The 8,718-nt window shown below is 43.5% G+C and overlaps 1 non-coding gene across 1 annotated transcript; it reads left to right on the forward strand.

Annotated features, from left to right (window-relative positions):
• Window positions 1–453: 453 nt before the first annotated feature.
• Window positions 454–527, forward strand: TRNAD-GUC (transfer RNA aspartic acid (anticodon GUC)). Its single transcript has one exon. It is a non-coding gene; the product is annotated as a tRNA-Asp (tRNA).
• The last annotated feature ends 8,191 nt before the right edge of the window (window positions 528–8,718 follow it).

Below are 8,718 nucleotides of genomic sequence, written 5' to 3' on the forward strand. Positions count from 1 at the left end.
AAAATGAAAGAGAGTTTGTATTTGCAAATGAAAATGAATATGGATCTAAATAAATTAGATAATCAATAAATAAGAATTGGAATAATAGAAAAAAATCTCCTTCGCCCCTTATCTCTTCATCATCGTCGGTTCCGTCACTTGTGGTATTCGTTTAGAATCTTGTTGACCCTACTCGCTTACTCCTATTTTCCTTATTTCTTTTTCTACATAATTAATTAGAACTTTCTTGAAAGAATGGGGTTCTCTCTGGGGGGGGCGCACCCTCTCTTCCTTTTTGAGAAAGATGGGCTTGTTTTTTTTTCAATAAGTTCTATTGCTTTGACACATTTAGTATATAACATAATATATATAAGAAAAGTACTAAAGGCGAAGGGCATTCTGTTGTACAGCTACTTTGGTATAGTTACAAAGGTAACCGGTAGGTGACTGTTGAATCGACAGTAGTTACGAAAGGGGGAAATAGCTCAGTTGGTTAGAGTGCTGGTCTGTCACGCCAGAAGTCGCGGGTTCGAACCCCGTTTTCCCCGCCCGATATTTCTTTCTTCCCGAGGTCATACCTCTGCCACTTTACCCTGAGTTTCACTAAGGCATATAACCCCATTCGGGTAAGAGGAGCAAGCAGTGGGAAACATCTATTTATATGCGTGTTAGCATCAATCCTTTAATCGTTGACCGAGATGTCTATGTATCTATTTTGGAATCATCTAAAACAAGTAGAAATCAGATTTTTAACGGCCCAACTGAGATAGATGGGTGTGTTCAAAATGGAATGATCCCCTTTTCTCATGTTTGCATTTTTGTTGTCCACAAACAAATAAAGAGTCCGAAAAGACGTACGCATAACAGACTCGGTACCTAGGTCAATGGGTTCAATGGAGAATTGCGTTACTGTAATAGCGAAGGTATCTATGAAATGCAGTACCAAGGTCAATGAAATTGAAAGGCACCTCTGACAACAGAATCAAAAGGAATTTGCCTGACGAGACCATGAAGGCGCACTTCAACGGGTTTAACTTGAGTGCATGTTGCCTTAGGCGGTCGAATACGATTCTGAGATGTTGAAGATGTTCTTCATAGGATACCGCCTTTACAACGAGATCATCTACATAGCACTCGACAATCTTATGTATTATCTCATCGAAGATCTTAGTCATGGCACGATGATATGTAGCACCGGCGTTTTTGAGACCTTTGGGCATAACCTTGTAACAATATATGCCTATTGGAGTGCGAAAGGCTGTGCTTTATCAAGGCAAGCTTCTCTTTCTTTCGCCAATGAAGTTCATATAAGTGTATATAAAGCCTTCTTTTCACAACCATGCACAAACCAAAGTGCTGCTGAAACGTGAAATCCATGCACCAACAAGTTCCAGTTCATAAGCAATGAAAAAGCAGAGTATATGGGAGGATAGTGGCTAAACTGTTCACTTGAGGAGAGTGGGAAGTGACTAGTCCGATAGGAGAAGAGCAAAAGTGCGATCTTTCGATCCAATCTACGTCGACTAAACTCCATGTCTCATGGCACGAGGGCCATTGCGAGTTGATGTTGTTGCTTTACCGTCACAGTCTGTCCTCAAGAGAGGCATCCATTCCTGGCCAGACAAAGTTCCTATTAGTTCTCTTATAGGAAGCTAGTATACCTGAATGGCCTCCGGTAGCTGTCCCATGCAGTTCTTGCGCTATCCTGGCTCTTGCATTTCCAGCGGTCCCCACATAAAGCCTCCCTTTTTTCCTTAATACCCCTTCCTCCTCTTCCCAACCATCTTGTCCTCCTCTCGCTTCACTAATGCTCTTCTTAACTTCTTCAGCTAATTTTTATCCTTCGTAGCTTTGTTTCACTTCTCCTATCCAATCCGGCAACAACTTGCTCACAAGGGTGCAACCACTGAATTTGTAACGACACAATGATTTGAAAAACAATCAAAAGATATGTAAAGAACACAGACAGTAAAGGTAGAAGATCATTTCTGGGTAGATAGGAGAGCTATTAAAATCCACAAACATGAATCAGAGTTTCGACTGGGTTCTCCAGATTTAACCAAAAGAAGACTTTTCTACAAATAAGAGAATTTCTCATTTTTTGGTTTATACCGAGCCAAAACATAGAATTTCCATTGAAGAAGGAAGTAAGGATGCTAGCCGGAGAATCAAGAAATAAATACTTCCCATTCCGATTCTTTTTTAGTTCCCAAGATAGAATTTCTTTGTTTTTGGCAAGAGCGGTGGGTGACAACGTGCAAGACTAGATAGGTTTGGCTTTGATCTGATCAATAGGAATAGGAGGAAGCGTTGGAGAGGTACCAAATGACTGAAGAGGGGAACCCATCTGACCACATGTAGAGCCAGCCCATAAGTAAATTCAAGAGAATTTCTTCATCTTCCAAAGTATGTGAGTGAGGTAAAAATTCCATGGATCGATCTCATCACTCACATCCAACAACTAGTGAAAGATGTAATGATGAAGCTATAGGAGAAGAAAAAGCGTTGGTTTTGATTGGTAATCTTGAGTTGTCATCTTTTGAAAGAGAGTAACTTGCTGGATGGAGAGCAGCTAGGAGAATAAAGTTCATCTTTACCCCATCTTTCATTCCAACTCTATTTTCTTGTGTGCGATCCTTCTTTCTGGTTTGGAATCCAAGAAGCTCAATGGGCTAGTTTCAAGTTCGATCAGACACGAAATCTGGTATAGCCACCAGCCTAGATAGAACGGGCGGGGGAAGAAAAACTAGGAGCGAGCCACATTCAAGAGGGTTGTCAAAGGCCCTCTCAATAGAGCTATTTTGTCATTGAATCGATGGAGGGAAGACTCCTTCGGTAGGTGCCCCCGACTCTTCCAGTTTCTGGGTGGGATCTTATGGCTTAATCTCTGATTGCGCAGGATTCATCTTTGTTTGGTAACCTCAGACCCTGAACCAGGAGTTGGAAGCGCCTTTGCCAGACTTTCCAATTGAACACGATGCGGGCGATGCAACTCGGCAAGGAGAAGGCTGAACCCTGGTGCTACACTATAGCAGAAGCTTTGGCAGTTTACCATGGCTTGATGTTCTAGTTGTCATGCTAAAGCCGTTGATAGCTACTTCGCTTGACGAGCTAAGTAGAAAGACTTTGTGGATGAATCCACAACTGATGGTGCTTTAGGTTGATCTGATCCCTAGAAGGAAGAGTTTTGGGCTTAAGGCATAATTGCTCTATTGCGGCTACCCTGGCTATGTCATCCGATGCTGTTCACAAAGCGGCTCTTACTATAGACCCGGCTATCTCCGAGTTGAAATCGAACCCAGCCCCGGGTTTCCGTCCATCAATCCAGAGCTCAAGACAACCGCGATACTTAAATCGCTCAAATAGCCACCTTAGACGGACACAGCCATTAGAAGAAGAAACTTAAACTCGATGGAGTACCCTAAACCAGAGATCCTCGACAAAGAAAGTCTCGATTCGAGGAACGAAATATCAATAGAGGAACGAAAACCGCAGGGTATGAAATTTGGGTAGGGTTGGCAGGGAAAGTCCAACTGAAACTTTCTTTGATTACCTTTTTTCTCCAACTGGCTCAGAGATTGCATTTGCCCTTAACCGGTAACCTCCTTTTAATCCTTCGTTTAGACCCTATCTATTGGTATTGGCATTGGCTCGAGAGCAAGGACCTTATTTGATCGCTTAGAACTTGATGGAGGGAAACTCACTCGCTCGAGATATGCTTAAGCTAGCTCAGGAAGAGTACTAATTTTATATGCCTTAAAGAGGGGATTCAAAGAGTAGCCTTTTACTAGGGCTTAAGTGACTCGTTTCATATTGCTTACTATGGTCTGGACAGTGAGGAAGGTGAGTTGGAAGATATACCTAATGTCAAATGAGACTTTCTCCTCACCAAATTGAAGCGTGAGCTTAGCATCTTTCACATCGATGACAGCCCCTGCAGTAGCTAGAAAAGGTCTCCCAAAAAAATAGGAAAGCTCTTATCCTACATCTCCAAGACAACAAAATCAACTGGAAATGCGAAGTTACCAACTATCGCAAGGATATCACCCAAAATGTCTGCCGGATCCTGATCAACAAGGTGGAGAGTGATGCTAGTCGGCCGTACATCACCCAATGGTAGTGGCTCGTAGACAGTGAAGGGAATCACAGTAGACCCAAGACCACATAAAGCATGGAAAGTTTGACTTCCTATCAAGCATGGAATACTGAAACTGGCAGGCTCATCTAAGTTGAGAGGTAGCTTATTTGAACGAGTGCACTACATTCCTTAGTAAGAGTAACCAGTTCTGGCTCGTTAATGTTTCCCTTCTTTGCGAGCTGGTCCTTAAAGAATTGTGTATACATCGGCACCTGTAAGACACCATCAAGGATGGGGGTGGTAATCTGCATATCTATCATCATATCCAGAAACTTTGCAATCTGCTTGTCTTCAGTTGACTTCACAAACCGTTCTGGACATGGCAGCTTCGGGTTGACAGGTGAATCAGATTGATGATGGATCATTAGGAGCAATAGCTGCTGGTGTAGAAGAACTAGGCTGTGCAGCAGAAGTAGTGGACTGTTGAGGTCCCTGCGGAGAAGGTATTGGGCCGGCTAGGGTAGAAGGTAGGTGGTACATACAACGCTGGCATTGGGGAAGAGGATCGGTTGTAGTCTTACCACTCCGACTGAAATGAACCATATCGAGCACAGGTCTCACTCTACAAGTCAAGTTCGATGAGCTCTTAGCGGACCTGTGCCTACTATCTACTAAGTGTGTGCTAGGGAAAGAAAGCAAGCTGAGCAGTTCTCACTCTGTCCGGTGACCAAGAAAGCTTAAAGAATACCGTAAAGTGATCACTGAAACCTCATACCGATTCGCCACGTGAAAGCGGGGTTAAGGTAAGGCAGGAAAGACTGGCGCCGAAAGATATATATGTTTTGAAGAGAGAGATCCGCAGGCAAAAATCTTGAAGGAAGGACTGACTGAAGGAAGGAACAGACCGTAACAAAAGCCGAAGAAGATGCGAATCAGGAAAAGGGAGACGGGTTCCAGTTGTTAGAAAGACCTGTGCCCGGAAAAGCAAGTCGGAAGGGGATCCGGATGTTCAGTGCTTAAAGAAAAAAGATAGGTGTTGCTCTGTTGTTTGCTTTGAGATTTCCCCTAGTTGGGGAGACCGAGAAGAAAACCAGTAGGAAGGCGATCCGAAGTCTAGTGTTAAAAGAGATAGTTGCCCGCCTCTTGATGGAGAATTAAAAACATCCCAACGTATCTTTCACTAATTAAGTAGTAGTGAGGCGTCGGTACGTCAGCTGGAGAAGAATGCTTGCTTTTCGTATCACTGGTGTAGTGATTGACACGGTCTTCGCATATTGAACAACCTAAGAGTGGAAACACCTTAATCGCTTCTCCAAGCTTATCTATATATATTTCTCGATGGAAGCGGAAGGAAAGGCTTAAAGAAGGTGACAAGAAGAGAAACTTATTAGTTCGTCGTAGCCAACTTATCATTCCAATGAGAGGTCGAAGTACGATAGAAGTTATTGATACCGATTTAGGCGAGCAGCATAGCCTGGCAGAGCCAGAGGAAGAAGTCCATCTTGTTAGCGAGTTAGCGAGTAGTTTCCTTTAGACGATTTCCGCGAGCATACTAGCTTTTCACGAACGCAGAGGAGAAAGAAAACCAACAACCAATAGGGTGAGGCAACTAACTACCAATCCTTTTATTGAATAGCCGCGGCATGGGTAAACATAAAGAAGCCACAGAAGAAATCAAGCCAAAGGCTTCTCACTTTCTAAAGTAGTAAAAAGTGGATCCCCGCTTCGAGGCGCTTGGCGTAGATCTTTGAAAATCGTCAATCGGGTGAGCCAGTTATTATTGAGGGAGGCCAGGTCTACATACGTAATATCAAGTTGCTCTAGTTGCGTGTCTTTCGTACGGAAAGATGGGTGTTTTTATCCAAGCAAGGGAATAGAATAGGTAACAACCCCCCCCTCACATCAAGCCTGTACGCTAGCTACCAACATATACTATGGAGTCCATGGCTACCTCCGCGGATGGAAGACCGTAGATTTTTCACTTTCGCTGAAGAGTTGAACTCTGACTGAAAGGACTTGACACATTGCCAAGGCGATTTTATTAGCCAGCTGTGGGATAGAGATCTGCGGTAAACGAGCGATAGCCTCTAAAGAGTGCCGAAATAGGATGAAACGGATCAGCCGATTCAACTTAGCATTACCCGACTCGTAACTTCAAGCACAACCACCCATCTCAATCCAAAATCTCCGATCGTCTGTGATCCAAACCCAAACTCTCCTCCGGTTTTGGATATATAGATAGTGCCTGCTCTCAAACCAACCAAGACAGCAGCAAGTTCCTATCGAGAACAAGACGACAGATCAATATGACCAATTTCTATAATATCTCGGGTGAATACATGAAAAAGTGTTGCTTAGCTCAGTGAAATGGAATAAGAGAAAGTGTAGTGTGATAAGGGAAGATGCAAGTCAATTTTGAGGTTTTCAAGCAAGGGCTGAGATAGATATACAAACCAGAAGAATTCACATCAGAACCCTTTCCTGCTTCCCCTTTTTACCCATCGGACTCGACTCACATTTTGATCTCCTACGCTTGCTTTCACAGTCCCCCTACGAGCAGCCCGGAATCAATGAAGGAGTTCATTCAGCACCGAGCCGAGCGAGCGTAGATTCAATATGTTGATTGTACCAAACGAAGGATTTGCCTTATCACGAAAGCCACATTCGTTTCGTTTGAGGAAGTCACACGTCCTGTTCCCTATAAATAAGGAGATTCATTCTTTTTTTTCAGAAATCCCCTCTTCTTCCTCCTCAAGCCCCTATCACAAGACCAAGCGGATCTCATCCTGCAGAAGACTCAGAGCGGATCTATCTAATGGCATGGCTGGCTGCCGGATGTGATCTATTCTCGTGTCACATCGCTTTCTTTCTTCTCCCTCCATTTTCTTCACTACTACCGCTTCTACACATAAATCAAAGAAGCATTGTGGAATAGTGGCATTTCGTTAATGGCTAAAATGTTCTTAGTGAAAGGGTTGCCTCAAAACCGGCAAACTCAGAGCGGTCTCTGAAAGTGAATAGGAGCATAGCGGCATCATCCAAGCCAAACACGTCTCCTCAGTCAAGGGTCTTCTCGCGCAAATAAGATCAAAAACATAACAACTGATTTCGCTTAATGCATGTCACCCGCCCGCTCTCAATACAGCAAGTGACTCTCTCTCACAAGACAGAGAAAGATTACCGATTCATCCAATCCAATCCAATTTGATCAGAAGTGAGTTCATTGTTGTTGTATAGCGAAACCTTTCCTTGACAAAACCATTCTCAGCTAATAGAAGCCGAGCTATCTATCCAGATCAGGGTTGAACGAAGCGAATGGAAAAGCCAAAGAAAACATAAATCCATTGCGATTAGAAACCAGTGACTCTACAGCCAGGGCTCGATGGCGATGTAAGATAGAAAGAATGGGGAGTTAGGGCTTCGGTTTCCTCTGTAGCCAGTTTCAATTCCAAATCATTTGCCGACATGCGGACTCACTTCTCTTTTATGGGATGACTTTTATTATCCAAGTTGTCTATTTACGTGGGTGAATCAAGTACAACAAGTCAGGTCAGAGCTTGTGGTAGAAGATTGGGCTCTGCTACGCAGATCCACTCAACTAGGAAAGAAGTACGCATTGCTGACTGACTGTTTGAACGATCCTAGTTACTAGTAGCTAATCAAGTCAGAGTAGGGTGGCCGAGAAGCTTCTTGCCGGTGCCCCCAAAAGCAAAGCACAGACTCTACTCACCCACGCGTTTTCCACCTACGGAGGGAGAAATCATCGAAATATCCTCATCCCCTGAAAGGGAACCCGAAAACAGGACGAGAGTGGATAGGGTGACTAAGGAGGCCGTAAAAATTAGTAGTGCATTTTTGAAAGATAAGATTACAAAAAGGCGAGAGCAGCATAATTGTTAGTTAGGGGTAAGAGGGGACGGGCCCGTATAGAAAGTCAATCCTTCTTTTTCCGATATGCCGCTCCGCAAGCAAGGAGTGCCACGCACGAGCGGAGCGAAAACTAAGCAAGGGGAATTCTGTCATTCCATGGAAAGCATGCGAAATCCTTTGATTGTTTATAGAATCAAAATAACTATATAGTCTTTCTTGTTCCACTTGCAAGGCAAGGAAAATAAAATGTCAGTTTCGTTATTACAACCTTATTTTTTTATGTCAAAGACAAAAAGCTACGCGCAAATTCTCATTGGATCTCGGTTGTTCTTAACAGCGATGGCTATTCATTTAAGTCTTCGGGTAGCACCACCAGATCTTCAACAAGGTGGAAATTCTCGTATTTCGTATGTACATGTTCCTGCGGCTCGGATGAGTATAGTTATTTATATCGCGACAGCTATAATCAGTTCCTTGTTCCCATTAACAAAACATCCCCTTTTTCTTCACTCTTCCAGAACCGGTATAGAAATTGGTGCTTTTTCTACTTTGTTTACGTTAGTGACTGGGGGGTTTCGGGGAAGGCCTATGTGGGGTACCTTTCGGGTGTGGGATGCTCGTTTAACTTCTGTATTCATCTTGTTCCTTATTTACCTGGGTGCATTGTGTTTTCAAAAGCTTCCTGTCGAACCAGCTCCTATTTCAATCCGTGCTGGACCGATCGATATACCAATAATAAAGTCTCCAGTCGACTGGTGGAATACATCGCATCAACCTGGGAGCATTAGCCG

The sequence above is a fragment of the Triticum urartu genome, chromosome 3A (assembly GCF_056163025.1).
Source record: "Triticum urartu cultivar PI428250 chromosome 3A, HENAU_Tu73, whole genome shotgun sequence".
Lineage (NCBI taxonomy): Eukaryota > Viridiplantae > Streptophyta > Magnoliopsida > Poales > Poaceae > Triticum > Triticum urartu.